A 15,969-nucleotide genomic window follows, 5' to 3' on the forward strand; every position below is an offset into this window, starting at 1 on the left:
CACTGTAGGCCAGTTTCTCATAACCCATAAAAAGCAAAGTGGTGGATGCTGTTGCAAGTCCTCCTCAGACATCCCATTGAGGAGCTTGATTGGCACAGAGAGCGTGTGGCTGAGCATGGCACACCATGCACTTGACCTTCTGCTGAGCATGGGGTTTGGAGCATATAATTGGCATGTATGTGTAAGGCTTCAGAGTGTTTCATCGTCATACAGAAAGACCTGCTGGTGCCTGAAACACAAAACAAATGCGTGGTCAATCAAGCAGGGAAGTGGTCTGTACTCCCAGGGCAGTGCTGCAACGTGGTGGCAGAAGGATGAATTGATCTGGCCATGCTTTTGTTCAGCAGTGCTTCATCCTATGTGAGCAAGGCAAAAGCAGGATTAGAGCAATGCCCCAGTCCTAGTCTTTTCAATTGCCTTGTTGTGATTTCCTTCTCTGACATCTGTGATTATATGAGGCCAGGTAGTATCTCTGGGGGATAGTGATGGGAAGAAGTCCATGCCCTTGTGATATCTTCAAGTTCTGACTCTGGCAGAAAACAGCACTGAGACCAAATGGAGCCTTTGCAGGCTGGGCTCACCCTGGTCTTTGCAGAGTAAAAGCAGAGAATCACAGAAAGGTTTGTGTTGGAAGGGACCCTAAAGATCATCCAGTTCCAAACCCCCTGGAACAGGGGCAGGGACATCTTCCACTAGACCAGTTTGCTCAAAGGCCCATCCAGCCTGGCCTCTGATGCTGACAGGGATGGGGCACCTGCAGCTTCTCTGGGCAATCTATGCCAGTGGCTTACCATGAAATAGTTTGCTACAAGGTGTCGCTCCTGTCTGGTTGAGTGTTTCTCTCTCTAAGGGGCTCCGGCTTCTCTCTTGGACTTCTGGAAGAGGATCCCCTTCCCCAGAAAGGGGATCTCAGGAAGGGACTTGAGGAGGATGCAGAGAAGGGCGTATTTCCAGCTGGAGTCTGAGATCTGAGCAGAGCCCATTTGCCAAGGAAAGGTGGGTGCACTGAAGGGCACATAAGAAAGTGGGAGCTTGGAGGAGCTGGGTGCAGTCGGAGGTATGGAGTGGTGTTACAGTTGGTGTCATTGAGCCAGGAAGATGCTGTGATGAGCAGATGATGGTCAGGTTGGAAGTATAGTTGCTGTGGAGGCATCTGGCAAGAGAACTGGAAAACTGGGTTTTCCTGGACTTCATGAGGAATTGTCAGACTTACACTTCTCAATTACTTACTTGGTACAGCCACTAAAGAGCTGTAAGTGGGGTCCTCTTAATGTTTGGTAGATGTTTCAGTATGGAAGAGAAGGGAAGGAGCTGGAGCTGAGTCCTGGCTGGACTGATGCAAATCCATTTACTTAACTGCCAGCGGTGAATGGTGCTGCTACAATGATCTTACCCCACTCTTGAAACAGGCAAGGAAGAGAAACACCACCTGTGAGAGACCGAGGCCCTCATGGGCTGCACAAGATGAGGTTGTTTAGACTGTGAGCAGGGCTGGATGCCCTAAGAAAGAGGTATTTGAGGAAAGCAGACCCTTGGAGGTTGTTTCTTATTATATTCTCTGTGGGAGCTTTGGACCCTCTTATGGGAGGGAAGAAAAAATAAATATCAGCTCCATCACAATCAAATCCTTATTTGCCAAATCATCTCATTCAAAGCTGTCTGCACTCTATATTGTAGGATTTTTCCACTTTTTTTGGGACAGCTCCAGGCATTCTCCCTCAGGGTGGTCTCTTTCTCTAATCCACAGCTCTTCTTGCAGCCAGCCAGAACCTTTCCCAGTTTGTTCTCTGCTCTGGGTTGAGCAAGGCATTGATGCTCAGGATTGTTCTTGTTTCTGAATTTGTAGTCTATTCAGCAGATCAGAATTTCAGACCCTCCCCAGAGGTGGCAGCCACATTCGGGGACCACTGCTCTTCTATTTTTATCTCCAGGTCTGCAGTCACAGAGCTCCCACCCCACCATGCTAGTAGCTCTGGTTATTGTATTCAGGGATGTCTGAAGGAGAGCAGGGCAAGGTAATGCAGTAAGTCATTTTTGATTTTCCTTCTAACCTCAGCTTTAGTTACTGATTTCTTGCCAGTGGAAAATAATTGGTAGACCTATTCCTAAGTTCTCAACAAGTCTTAACTTTATTTCTAGGCTAGAAATACCTGTGAAACTATACTCCATAGGGCAGAAATTGAGGTCTGCAGTAATTCCAGCACTGCACTGTAGCCTCTGGGGAGCAGTCCCCTCCTTCTTCAGGACACATGTGTTGGTATCCTCTTGTTCCTGCTGCCAGGTGTGTGATGGGCAGCGGCTCCTCAACCCCGACTCTGGGGAGAGGACTGTGGGGTGGAGTGATGTCCTCCAGCAGAGGAGATTTGGTTGAGAGCTTTTAGCATTGCACTTTGCTCTGAGAGTCCATTCTCTTCTCCTTAAGCCTGCTGCAAGTTCTTGCTGTGTGTGCTTTTCCAGGTGGACAAAGTCCAAGGGGCAGAGAAGGGGATGGCCTCTTCCTGCATCTGTCTTCTCAGTCGGTGGGATTCAAAGCTAGGGAGAGAGTCCCTCTTGCAGAGGTTAGTGGCGAGCCCTAATTGCACCTCTTCCCAAGACTCCTGTGCATGTTAACGACCTGTAATGGGATGTGTTGTGCTAGCCCATTAAGCCCCAATGGCGTCCTTATCGACTTAAAAGTGTGAGGAATTTCACTCAACCACGTTAAAACACTTCCACCCTCTTTAATAGCTTCATATATCGATTTAACCCCATGGCACCTGGGGTTATTGGCTGGGAAAAGCCATCTGGCTCTCCCGAGCCTCTCGTCCTACCTTCACGCAGCTACTTTGGCCATCCTTTGCATTTCTGGGGGATCTTATTAGCAGGAGGGCTGTTCTAGCTCTTGCCTTTGCAGTACTCCTGGTGGCTGGCTGGATAGAGTCGGTGTAGGAAGTAATTTTCCTTCCATCGCGCTGAGCATGGTCTTGCTTTGCTGCTTTTAATGAGAGTATTTTTGCCCTGGCTTGTGTCAGCTGCAGCCCACCTGTGCTGCCAATTACTCCAGCGAATCTGGTGTGACCTGCCGAGCTGGAATCAGGCTGTCCGAGGTTTTAAGTGTTTCTGAGCTGCAAGGTGTGAAAAATCTCACCAGTGTTGAAACAGAGAGCGGGGTGGGGGAGCAGCTTTCTGGGTTATGACAGACCCGAGGACATGCTGGTATCAGGTGCTGTTGATCTCCCGGGAATTTAGAGACTCAAGAGGTTGGTAATTGCAGGCATGTTGCCAGCATGTTGAGAAAGAAATTCTTAATCACAGGCTGTGCGCCCTAATTTTTTTTTTATTTTCTTTTTCGTAATTGAATTAGTTAAGTGTGTATTGTAACACCTCAGTGCCTCGGTAGGCTGGGAAGGGTATGCGCACAGACCTGAAGTGTGCCTGTGTGCAAACAGACTGACAGAGCTCTGTGGGAGCGGCAGTTCAGCTACATAAACATGATGCATCTGTCACACATTTCCCATTTCTGGAGAAGCTGGCATACCAGCCAGCATGTGCCTTGCTCATGCTGACCCAGGCACTGTCCAAAATCAGCTTTCTGCCGTGCTCACGTAGCTGTGACTTCCTTCTGGCTGGTGGCTGGTGCTTAGATTTGTTCCTGTCTCCTTGTAAAAACAGTTATTATTGTCATGGTTTCAGTCATTGCAGGACAGGCTTGAAGGAGAATATTGGCTGCACTGGTGTTAGCCCATATATATTTTTTTTCCCTCATTCCAGGCAAAAGGCAATGGTGGGGGTGTGGAAATCGGGATGGCTGGGTGATTGCAACAGAAGTGAACTCTGTCTTCAGGCTTGGTGCCTGTTCTGATGTTTCTGCACCAACAAGCAACTCCTGTGTGTAAATGCACTGATATCTGAGGCACACATTTAAAGTTTCAGCTGGCTTGAGATACTCTGTTAGGGCCCAGCATCTGAAGGTTGGAAGATGACACACCATGGCAGATGCTGGATGGGCTCTGCAGTGACTTGGAGATACTGTGGTCCTGGCTGGGTGCAGAGCAGGAGGTGCAGCCCATGGGGTCCCTGGCAGCATGACTGCGTGTTGGATATCTCACACCAATAGTAACTTGTGTCAGCTCTTACTTTGTTGAGGTTTCTGGTGTGGGGTGCAGCTTTGTTGTCAGTAGCAAGCAGTACTCAAAAAACCACACACCAGGGTACTTGGTGAATTTTGGGACCGAAGCTGTGCTGGCTCTTGTCCTGTGTGAGGTCAGATGTCTCCATGTATCATTCAGAAGTGCTGTGCTCTGTAATAAATACCTCTGCAATTAGGTGTGGGGAAGAGAGCTCCAGATATTCAAGGTGAGGCAATTGCAGAGAGAGCTGTGAATGAATGATGAGAGGTTTGCAGGCTCCCTCCTCAGAGCATGGGGGCAGGGGGGGGTGGATGAACTTAAAGGAAATGTGAAGATGCTGTTGATGAAGTGAAGGCTAGATTCTAGTTTTAAACACTTAAACCATCCCTGTACACCCGTGGCATAGCCTGGCCTGGTTCTGTTCTTCCTTGACAAAGATATTCTTGTACTTGGAAAAGCTGTCCTGAGTGACCTTCTGTATCTGGCTGTCGGAGGAAATGTGCTGAGCTGAAACAAGTATTTTCAGAACTGAGTGCACAGTCTTGGGGTCTATTTATCTCCCTGCTTGAGATGCTGGGGTTGGCAACTAGGCTGTGGTCCTTCTCGAGTGCCTGGGCTCGCTCCCACCCCGGGCCCATCAGACCATTTGTGATATGAGCTTCCTTTTGACTCTGAAGGTCAAATGGCTTGCAGCAGGGTGACAAAGGAGCCCTTGATCTGAAAGAGATTGTTCTTGTGCCTTGACCTAGGAGGGGTCTCATGGGCTGGGATTTGTGCTGGCTGAAAGGAATACTTAAAATGTTCTTTCTTTACTCCTGTCAAAGCCCTTGCAAATGTGAATCAAAATATCTGCCCCAGTGCTTTTCTGCTGCATGCTTCGGGCTGGTTTATTCCCTGAGAATGGCTTGATCAGCACACCCAGATATCTTGAGGTTCTGTCCCTGGCAGTGAGCAGTAGTTGGACATGCAGGGAAGGGCATACCAACAGGGTGAGCATGCACCAAGTAGGTCCAGCCTTTGATGGTCTATGGCTCAAAAGTAAAGAGAGCTTTATTTCTTTGTCTCTCTGCTGTGAATTTGTCCAAGTGCACAGATTCATGAAAGTGATCACCCACAGCATCCACCCACTGTTGTGAAGAACTGAGGACCTGCTGGCTTTTACTCCCTCCTGCTGTGGGGGCTCAGGTGCTGTCAGGCTGAGTGGGAAACTCATCCCTCGTACTGCACCATTGCAAAGCCTTTGTTTGTGTACCTGCATCTGCAAGGTGGCCTCCAGCAAGGCTCTGTGCTATGAGGAGTTTTGGGTGATGCTGTGCACCCCAGCTTCATGCTGCCTCCCTTCTCTACCTAGACACACCTTGTCAAGTGTCTTAGATGTGGGTTTCATGCTGTACCACAGTAATTTGGTTGTACATCTTCAGCACTGATGTGTGACAGCTGTAAGATCAAGTACATCCCAACTGCATCTCACAGAGGTTTTCCCTGGCTTCTTCTGTTCTTGGTGATTTGTTTCAGTTATATCTTTGCAATGAAGAAACTGAGGGCACTTATACGGGGCAAATAAAATGTCAACATTTTGGCTTGAAAACTACTTCATAAATTTCTCTATGCAACTTTAAATATAAAAAGAAAACCTGCAAACTGGCAGCACCATTTCTGGTGAACCTTTGGCAGTCCCCTTTTGATCAGGAAGAAAGGGATTGGAGTGACTTTGATGTGGCAAGAAGTTGTGCTGGGGCTGAAGTGAAGGTTTGATCACTAGACTGATCATCCAGCCTTAATCCATTGGTAATGGTGTGTTAATTACCATCATCACTGTTAATGTGACACTTACACCAGGGGCACCTGTCCTACCTTTCTCTGCTTGTGAGCTATCCTGATGGGAGCTATGTTTCTGTCACATATGCTGTCAATTGAAGGCAGTATGTAGGTCTTGGGAGGCAGTGAGTCTACTTATGCATGTCAAAGGGCTTACCAGTTGGAGCAGGGTGGCTGTATTGTACTTGTAGCCTGATTTGCAAGCTTCTTGCTCTGCTCCTGCTGCAAATGTGGCCTTCCACCATCTAGTTGCCCTTGAGCTGCAGTGCATGGATTTTGGCGGGAGCAGTGATGAGCTGCCTTGTATCCAGAACGGGAATATCACCAGGAAAGATGCTGCGTGTTCCCAGCTCTGCCGTGTGCCTATTGTGCTTTGCTGTGAGTGATGCTCAGGCAGACCGGGAGTGTTTTGGTCTTCCTCCCCGGTTGCTCTATGCCTGTACCACTAAGATAGAAAGCTGTATGCAGTCACTTGCTCCTGTGTAGACCATGGCAGGCTGTTTTGGTGCTTTTGGGCTATGATAACCCTCACCAGGAGCTAGTAAGCAGATGTGAGGGGTTGTAGCCCTCGTAGCAGTGTGCCTACATGTTTTTGGTTAACCAAAAGCTGAGTGGTTGTAGCTCTTTCCTTAGGAAGAATTAAAGTACCTGCTGGCTCGTGCTCCCCAGGGTGAGACAGGGTCTGAGCAGCCAGACTGCAGCCAGTGAAAAGCGTGTTCCTTGCATGGCATTAAGTCTTGCACATTGCTATTACATCTGGCTGTGAAGCGTTTGGGGGATTTCTCTGCTGTCTTTCTGAAAGTGTAATGCAAAATCTAATCTGCTTAAGATGCAGGTCTGCATCCATTCTTTCCACATTGCAGCTCTGGGTCATTGATGGTCTCTTAAAAATCACAGTACTCCATTTGCCTTGAACTGAAGGAGGCTGTTTGACCTGCAGTCTCAGACCAAGACATGCTGCACAAGCAGGTGAAGGAGAGGAGAAATTTTTTTTTTGTTATCCTCTTGTTATCCTCTGAGCTATTTAGGGAGTGGATGGTCAGAAGGCTGGCAAGGATGGGAGAATGAGGTTGAACTATCACTTGGTGATGGTCCAGAGTACCAAGAAGCTTATGGAGAACTGCCCAGATGTTCCAGCTGGCAGAAGATGAAGTGTCTATGCTGTCAGCAGCCGATGCCCCCTCCCTGAATTTGCTGGCATAAGTGATCTTGCTTGGGAGAAGGGGGCTTGCCAGAGGTCACTTTTGCTTTCCCTTCTGTTGTTCCCCACATTTGGATTGGGGATTTGCATTTGCATTTGAATGCAAAGCTTCCATGTTTCTCCAGCATCTTCCAACTCCTGGGGGACAGGCATGACTAAGCCCACCCAGTGCTACGTACAGTCCACCTGGCTCCCCTGGTGCTTCCCTGAGAACTGAGGGGCATAGGATAGAAACTGCACAGGCTACAAAGGAGCTGGTTGGTATGCTTTGCTCTTCTCCTTTTAAGCGGATCATGCAGCTGATCAGCAATCCTGGCAGGTTCCTTGTGCCTCGGGGCGAGAGTATCATGGGAATGCAGAGAGCAGAGTACAGAAGGTCAGAAAGGGCACTAGGAGTTCAGGGCTCAGATCCAGCCGAGGGTAGTGTCACCCTGGGCTCTCCTGGTGTTTGCAGGATATTGCTGTGGTGGTGTGGGCAGTGCTGTGGGGATTGCTGTGATCCCTTTAACAAGACATGTTCAGAGGCACTTAAGAATTACGTCTCTGGCCCCAGATATGGTGCTCAGTTATGTCTAGGCTTGGCTGAGGACAGTGTGGCAAAAGGTTACCTCAAGGCACAGCTTGAAGGGGGTTTGTTTAAAATGCTGCGAAAGGAAGGAAATCTCCCCTCCTGTTTGTTTCCAAATCCTGTCCTATTCAGAGGGATTAGGCTGGTTGTTGGCATGGCAGTGCTCTGACTGTCCAAATGATAACTTCAACTCTTCTGTCATAAGTGGTGGAAAGGATCAGCAAAAAGTCTGTTTGCAGGAAATTAATTTACAAAAAATATTACCTAGGAGCTTGTTTGTTTGTTTTGTTTTTTCCCCAAAGTTTGTTGTTTCTCATCTGACCTTTGGCTGTACAAGAGCTTAGGCCAGCAGAATCTCAGGTGGTACAAGCTCCTGTTTTGGTGCTTGAGTGCACAAGGACACCTTGTCCTGATGTTAAGGCGAGGGTCCATGTACATCACCTGCATCCCTGCTGCATCAACGAAACAGTGGGAATTTTAAAGGCCCCTTGGTTATAAGGCTTCTTTCTTTCCGTTCTTGCTGTGGCCACGGATTTCTGAGCCTTCACAACTGCATTTCCGGTCTTTTAAGGACCACTGGTCTCTTCTGACAAAAATCCATGAGCTTGTTTGTGACAAATTCCAACATTTTTCTGCTCACAAACCTGCTCTGCTTCTCATATAACTGCTTGTGTGTGCAAGTGCTACTGTAGGGGTATGAGGGTTTGCCTCTGAAGTGGTGCTTGGGCTACTCAGTGATGCCTCCACTGTCTCAGGTTGACGAGTGCTGGTCTGGGGAGCAATATGCTGCTGCACGGGGCTAAGAAGAGGCACCTGGAAATACTCTCTTCCTAGTGTGGATTGCACATCTCTCTTCATGTATCAGTCAGTAATGCCAGACTGAGCTCATCTTGATCAGGAGAAGTTTGTGCCTGCCTTGCTAGCTCCAAGCCACTCTAATATGCTTCTGCAGGCATTTATTTCTGTGCTTTCTCCAGAGCTGTCACCAGCTTGGAGCACAAACATCTTTGGGATTGAATGCTCTTGTGTTATCATTTGGGAATACATGAGTGAAAAGATTTTTTCTGGGGAATGATAATGACCTTCTTGTGTTTGCAGTCAATGAAACATCAAGCTGCCCCTGCTGGGGTTTCTGTGTGTGTGTATGAAGCAGAAGTGTTGCTTTTATGGAAGGATCTCTTGGTTGGTCCCACCTTCTGCAGCCTGGTACCTGCAGCGATGAGCCCCCTGTGGTAGTTATTTTGTCTTGGGAAGTGAATCTTTCTTTCTTTGAGGCATATTCTTGTTGGGGATAGTTCCCTAATAGGGGAAGCTGTGGAGACAAGGGTTTTCATCTGCCCCCTCACCAAACTCAGTTTCTGTGTTGAAGCATCCTGATGTGTGTCTCTAACACCTTGGATATGCTCCTGCTGTGGGTTACATGCAATGGCATGGCAGGTCTTTGTTGACTCTCAGTTGTTCCTGGAAGCCTGACTGTGCCAGAATCCAGCTTCAGACAGGCATCTGGCTGGCCCTCTGTGCTGTGCCCCTGGCCAGCAGACTCCAAAGCTGGTGGCCCTTCTGGGAGCAGTGCAGGAACTTCTCTTGGCACCTGCTCTGATGCACTTGGCTGTGAGCCCTGTGGTGTCTGCCATCCCTGCTTGGAGGGGACAGGCATGCTGAGGGTTTGATCTTGCCATCTGTTGGCAATAGCACATTTTAATTTCCGTAATGGACCTGGTTCCTGCAGAGATGGTCCAGAGGGAGATAAATCACACTACTTGGAAAAGAGTGGTTGGGGCGTCAGGTGAAGGAAGAGCCCATCTAGTTCCCATCCAGTTTCTTCCTCTGTTTCTTGTCTCAACCAAGGCAGACATGCTTCCTGCAGTCCTGGATCCTCTCCAGCATCTTATAGTTTACCAGGCTGGAGATGGTACAAATCACATAAATCACAAACGGAAGATGCTGAACCAGAATGTTGCCTGACCCTGATGGGAGTGGAAAAGGAAGAAGGAGGAGCAAGAATGGCTGAAGAAAGGAGGGAGGTGAGGCTGGAGTGAACAGGAGATGATTTCTGGGTAAGGGTGAATATGAAACAAACAGGAGCCTGACTCAGCACGCAGTGAGGCTGTTTGAAAGGAAGGTGGTGTGTTGCTGCAGCCTGTTACTGCTGTTTCCCATCACTCCTTCCCCATCTGTCACAGCAGACACATTTGTCATAGCAGCTGACTTGGAGGTGGGTGATGGTTCCAGATCTGTGCATCCCACCATCCCTCAGAGAAGAACCACACTGTTGGGGGTAGTTCCCAGTTACCCTGTGTGCACCTTGTCTAGACTTCTGCTGCTTCTATGATTGAGATTAATGCTGTAAAAAAAAAAATGCAGTCTGGTTTTAGTACATGGCCTGTGTGCAGCATCCTTTCTGGATCTTCATGGCTCTTCTGGTAAAAGGGACTTGAATGAGCTGCCAAAGCAAATTTCTTTTCTTCTAAGTCTTTTGCTTATCTGCTTTTTTTTTCTGCACGTCTACAAATGCCTTGCTGCTGAGTATAGGGCCTTTCTGCAGTAAGCTGGTGAAATGTGGTCCCTGGACACCTTCTTGAAAATCCTCTGGTGGGGAGGATCTATGAGATGCCAAGGGCAGGACACTGAGTGAGCTGGGTCCCATCTGTCTCTGCATTCACCTCGTGGGAGGCTTCAACCAGCCATGGTAGCAGAGTAGAAGCAGACAAAGCTTAGCAGCAAAGAACTCCATGTGCAATATCAAAAAATACCCCTAAAGCTTAAGAAAATGACTCAAAAGGAAGAACTTCCTTCTTTTTCCAAATCATCTTTTTGTTAGACTGACCAGTAAGGTACTGTTGCCAGGGTGAGGAGGCAACTTGAAGGAGGCAGGTCAAAACCCACACAAGTCCATAGAAGGGGCATTGAATTCTGCCTCTGGTGCTCCAGGACTGCCCAGTTAAATCCATGCTCTTGCATAAGCTCTAGGAAGCACCTTGGGCTGTGCAAATGACCCCAGGCCTTTGATGTCCTGGCCTGTGCACAAACCCTTGTGTCTCTGCTGCAGGTCCTTCAAAAACTATTAAGTGTCTTGATTTAGTTTGTACCATTCTCAGCAGTAGTTCTGCCCCTTGTCCCTGTGCTGCAGTCTTTTCCTGTTTGCTTGGAGCTGGTGGAGTCCAGAGCAAGCCTCACAGCTTTTAATGAGCATGGATAATATAGATCAGAAGTGCTCTGAAAATGATGTTTTCCATCGATTATCTGTGCTTGTTACTTGTGGCAAGGGGAGGAAGTGCCCTTGAAGGTGAAGGGTGGGTAGAGTTCGTACAAAACCAAAACAGACTTTTCTGGGCTGGTGCCTCAAGTCTGACCGCCTGTCCCTCTTCACAGACATTTCTTTGCACTGATGCCTGGAAGCCACGCTTGTACTCCAACCAGTTGGGCAGGAATGGTTGCAGATGAGCACATAAGGCAGTGGAGAAGGAGCATTACTGGGTGTTCTGATTGCTGACCTGCAACTAGTTGGCTTCCTGTCTCCAGATATGGGTCGGCTTTTTGTCCTAGTTCAGCAGGTGGGACCAGTTTATCACTGTGTGGGTGTGACCAAAGCTATGTATTCTACACCCTCTATTCATTTCCCATGAACTGTTAACAATGGACCATTTGCAGCAGCTGCCCAGGGCACACCCAACCCCTCAGGCTGGGAGCTGGGTGTGAAAGACACCTGTGAGATAAGAGCTGTGATAACTCCCTTCCAGGAAGTCCTTAGCACCTCCACACCCAGCCTGAGGTGTCATGTCTGCTAATGGGCCAGCAATGATTTCAAATACCCCACAACTCACAGAGTCAGATCACCCGTTGTGGAACTCCATGCCGTGAGGGAGGTACTGGGTGGTCCCACCCAAAGCTGAGGGGATATAATCTTGGGGGATTTGGGACTTGGGGGTCCCTTTCGTTGGATCCAGAGGAGGACCAGAACCTTGACAGGAGGAGATAACCACTCTCGACCAGACTCTGACATCATCTGCACTAACAGGTTTTTCACTTCCTTTTACTTTGGACTCGGCGGAACCATGTGGGGCTCAGCACAGGGGCCAGTGAACACCACTGTGTTTGTGCCCCAGAGGGCTGGGTTGTACTTCTGGGTTTTGTGGATTAAAACCAATTTCTCTTTTTAACATTGCATTTATTGTAATTTTTTTTATTAAATTGTAACTCTGATTTATAATCTCTTTTGTATTTGGTTCGTTTCTCCTGCTGGTTTACTTTCAAACCAGCACATTGTTTTATTTGGGGTTTTTCCCCACCTGCTGTGTTTGCATGGGCTGTAAATTTTTCCTGCCTGTGTGTGTGGTGGTGGAGATGCTGTTTCAGCTGGAGGCTCTGGGCATGCTTCAAAGGCACAAGAACATAGATGGTGGGACAAGATGGCTTGGCACTGCTAAGCTGATGTTGAGTGATGGCATTGGATGCAGACAGAAGTCTGGCAACCAAAGAACTTGTATTAGTTCTAGCTGCCTTCAGGAGAAGGTGGTAGAAATGCTGTGATCAAACAGTGAAGGACCAGTATGGGAGAAAAAAATCAGTGGGGCAGGATTCTTGCTGTGAGGTTGTAGGAAGCTTTATATCCCCAGAATACCTTGCCCAGTTGCTTTTTTTTTTTTTTGTTAATAATTCTATATCTGGGGAAACTGAAGTAGAAAGTGGAGTTAAAAATGATGGGCTCTGAGAGGTGTGAAGTAGCCCTGGAGGATTTCATCAGGGAGAGAACCAGGAAAGGAAAAATTTTGTGAGGCAGCCTGCAACAGTGAAAGATGTAAAATGTGCTTTTATGTGGCTTTCTGTAGGGACTGGGAAGACTAGTCAAGCTTTTAAAAACTTGTAATATCTGCAGGGATGATACTGGATGCCAGAGGGGAGTGTGGACCCTGTTGAGTTCAACAGGATGAATCTTCAAGTTACAGTGTGGAGATGTCTGAGCTGTATGATTTCATCCCTTTCAGCTGGTGATGGAAGCAGGGAGAAAGGCTTTTTCACAGTACTGCCAGGGAGAAGAAAATAGAAGGGAGACAATAGGTCTATTAAATAGAATTGTTTTCTCACCAATTTCTTTTCCCATCTCAAATGACTGAGATCCTTGCCATCTATTTATACCTGTCTTTAGCAAGACTAAAAAAGCCCACAGAGATGAGAGGAGATTGGAACCAAAACATGACTATACAGAAACAGCTATTAAGGAAAGCTTGAGGGTACTTTGCAAGCGTCGCAAATGCTTGGCAAACCTCAGTAAATACTCTTCAGGGCATTAGGGGAATTAATGATGGAATGTAAATAACTGTGTCCCTTTGCTTTAAAAAGAAAAGGTAGTCTGGTGGCAGGGGTGTTGACAGTGAAGGGGACGTCCCATGGAAAAGTTGAGCTCCCAGTGAGTTGTTTGTGTCCCTACATGAAGTGGTGTAATGTCTTTGCTCTCTCATGTGCAAGTTTGACTTCAGGATGCAGCTCTTCAATGGGATTGCAGCCCCAGCCTGGCATTGGCTCGCTCATCTCTGCCATTTGTTAGTCAGATCAAGTAGGCATCCCGGGAAGCCTTACTTTAAAGGTGGAATGAGCACTGTATTTGGGGAGGGGAGTGAAGAGCAGGCTTCGGTGTTGCAGCTGAGTTTTAGAGCAGTGTTTGATGCAGACCTTCCCTGATGAAATTAGTTTCAATAAGGAAGTGGGAATGGAAGATCAGTGAGACTTCAAAGCAATAGAGAAACATGGGATGCCTATTCTGACTTCTAAAGGTTGATGGTCTTTTCTAATTGATCCCCTTCCCCTGATCCAATGAGGATAATTGGCTTGTATTTTAAAACCAAAATAATCTGCCTTCTCTTTTTGCAAATGACTGTTGTCCTGACTGTCTTTAGTGAGAACATTGGGCTTCTCCTTTCACAACTCTCTTGCACTGGAAATGAAGACATAAAGGAAGGTGTATGAAATTAAGAGATAAAGGAGGGACATCTCAGGGTGGGCTGCCAGCAGATGCCTTTGGTGTTGCAATTCTAGTTCATCTTTGTGGCTGGTCTGGAGGAGGGGACCAGGGCATCTCCAGTACTCATCTGCCCTCCTCCCTAAGCTTGGGGCTTAAGGTTTGGGGTGGCTTGCAATTAGAGCTGAGAGCTGGGTATAACACTTGTTAGCCCAGGCTAGTTTCTTTGCCCTGTTACAATGACACAAAAGCCGAGTAGTCTCCTTTGCTGCCACTGTATAGAATCTAGGCAGCCCCAGAGCAGGGTTTCCACTGACAGCAGCAGTCTTCTCCCTGCACTGATACTTTTGCAGGGGATGATTAAGTCCTCTCCTGATCATCTCTTGGCTTAGTTGAACCGATTGAGTGCTCAAGCCTGTGTCTGCACAGCAGGCTTTCCAGTTCCCAACTCATTCTCCTAATTCTCTTTGGATGCTGTTCCATTTCCACAACCCTTTTTCTTTTTTAACAAGTATGGATACTAGCACAAGGTAGCAGCCAGGAATAGTCTCACTGTGCTCTAGCAAGAGCTGATACTAAGCTCATGCTGCTCACGATGCTCTCTGGTGTATGCAGGGCATTTTTATTCCTCTTAATTATACTACTGCACTTGAACAGCCTGACTTGTGTGTAGCCACAGAGGAGAGCTGGAACTGCATTTTAGGATGTATGAGGCTCGTTTAGGTTAACAAGTGGGTTGCAGTATTTGATTGTGCTGGCATACATGGTTCTCAGACTGGGAGAGCAGCTTAAGCAAAGGGGACACAGCAAGGGGAGCCAGTTGCCCTTGTGACACTGGGTTTGCAGCTGATGCAGGGTAGCTGGGCTTTGCCTATGCCATGGCCTTGGGTCTGAGGGTAGGGATGAAATAGTGATGATTACTTAGGAGGATCAGTTTTCTGCTGAGCAAGTAGGTGGAAAGTCAGGCAACAAAATTAGCTGAGTACACAAACAGTCTGGGCTGGAAGAGGTTCTCTCCCCAGGGAGAGATTAAGGCATGTGGTGTCTTACGTAGCAGTGATGGCCCATGTGCTCTCGCTGTGCCTTGGCACTCTGAGCTGACAGTTGTTGAGCTGTTGGCTTTGTGCTCTGTCCTCATCACTCTCAGCTCCTTTCCGGTGACCAGCTGTGGTAGAATATCTTGTGACACATGCTCAATCCTTCTTGGTGCTCTTTTTCCACAGGTGGCTGAGTGGCTCTGCCCCCAGCCCTTCCTCCCTGGGGCACTTGAGCCGAGTTTCACACCTTCCCTGAATCTTCACCTGACTGTCAGGTTGTGAATGGTGCTCTGGAACAGGCAGGGCTCTGGAAGTCCTGTCCCCCACTGGTTTGTGCCAGCTGAGCTTTTAACAGCAGGAGCTGTACCTGTGAGCATCATATTAGTCATCAGAAATAACTCTGCACTCAGAGAACTTCCCCATCCTTTGGGTGCTAATGTGAGCACATCAAGTCCTGAATAGCAGTTGGCATCTATCAGATCACAGAGGGTAGCGGATGGGAGCAGCTGAGTATAGCAATAAAAATGTGCAGGTCCTCAGTTGTTTGTCTCCTGGAAATGTAGAAATCAACAGGATGTTCTTTGTTCTGGAAACAGTCTGGTGTGCAATGATTTTCCTTGGCTCCTTAGCCGTGGTCTCTGTGGGAGGCTGTAGCTGACCAGTGCCCTGCGGGTGGTAGCTGTTTCCAGTACAAGTCTGGTAACATCCTACCCAAATTCTATGAAACAAACAAAAAAAATCATCTGTTCCATGTTTTTTTCCTGCAGGTGGGTCATGTCTACTTTTCAGTGTCAAAAGACCTTAGCAGGTGGTAAGTTTTTTACAACAAACTTGATATACAAATGGAAAGCTTCCAGGAAAGTCTTAAACTTATCTTATTTCTGAGAAGGATGAGAGCTCTTCCCCCAAATCTATCTAACAGGATGTAGATAAATACTTGGCAAGGTCCGCATGTAAAGTCCCTTGGTGGGTCAGAATTCGCAGTACATGGCAAAACAGTAAGAGGCTTGAAGGTGTCTCAAGTGGCATTACAAGTAATCTCTTTAATTCTGCTTTTAATTTATGTCTGGTAATGAGCAGGGAGGAGTGGCAGAAGTCTTAAATTCATCTCATATAAATTGGGAAAGAGAATGAAACTTGAGGAGCCATCAGAAAAAGAAAAAAAAAAGGCAAGCATGTGAATGGAGTGTGAGGAAACTAAAACAAGAGAGAGTGAGAAATGAAAACTCCAGGCTACTGCAGGGTGGGGTGGCAAAGGGAATTAAACCCTAAAGTGTAAG

General features: G+C 47.5%; 1 protein-coding gene across 7 annotated transcripts in view; it reads left to right on the forward strand.

Annotated features, from left to right (window-relative positions):
* CNTFR (ciliary neurotrophic factor receptor) overlaps positions 1-15,969 on the forward strand; it is a 204,653-nt gene that overhangs the window by 14,502 nt on the left and 174,182 nt on the right. Inside the window, exon 1 of one of the 7 annotated variants that reach the window (XM_071580450.1) lies at positions 2,491-2,558. The exons of the other annotated variants lie outside the window; for them this stretch is intronic. The gene's annotated coding sequence lies outside the window, so the exon portion shown is untranslated. Of the gene's footprint in view, positions 1-2,490; positions 2,559-15,969 lie in introns of those variants that run through there. 7 annotated transcript variants of the gene reach the window in all.

Source organism: Pithys albifrons, chromosome Z (assembly GCF_047495875.1).
Source record: "Pithys albifrons albifrons isolate INPA30051 chromosome Z, PitAlb_v1, whole genome shotgun sequence".
Classification (NCBI taxonomy): Eukaryota; Metazoa; Chordata; class Aves; order Passeriformes; family Thamnophilidae; genus Pithys; species Pithys albifrons.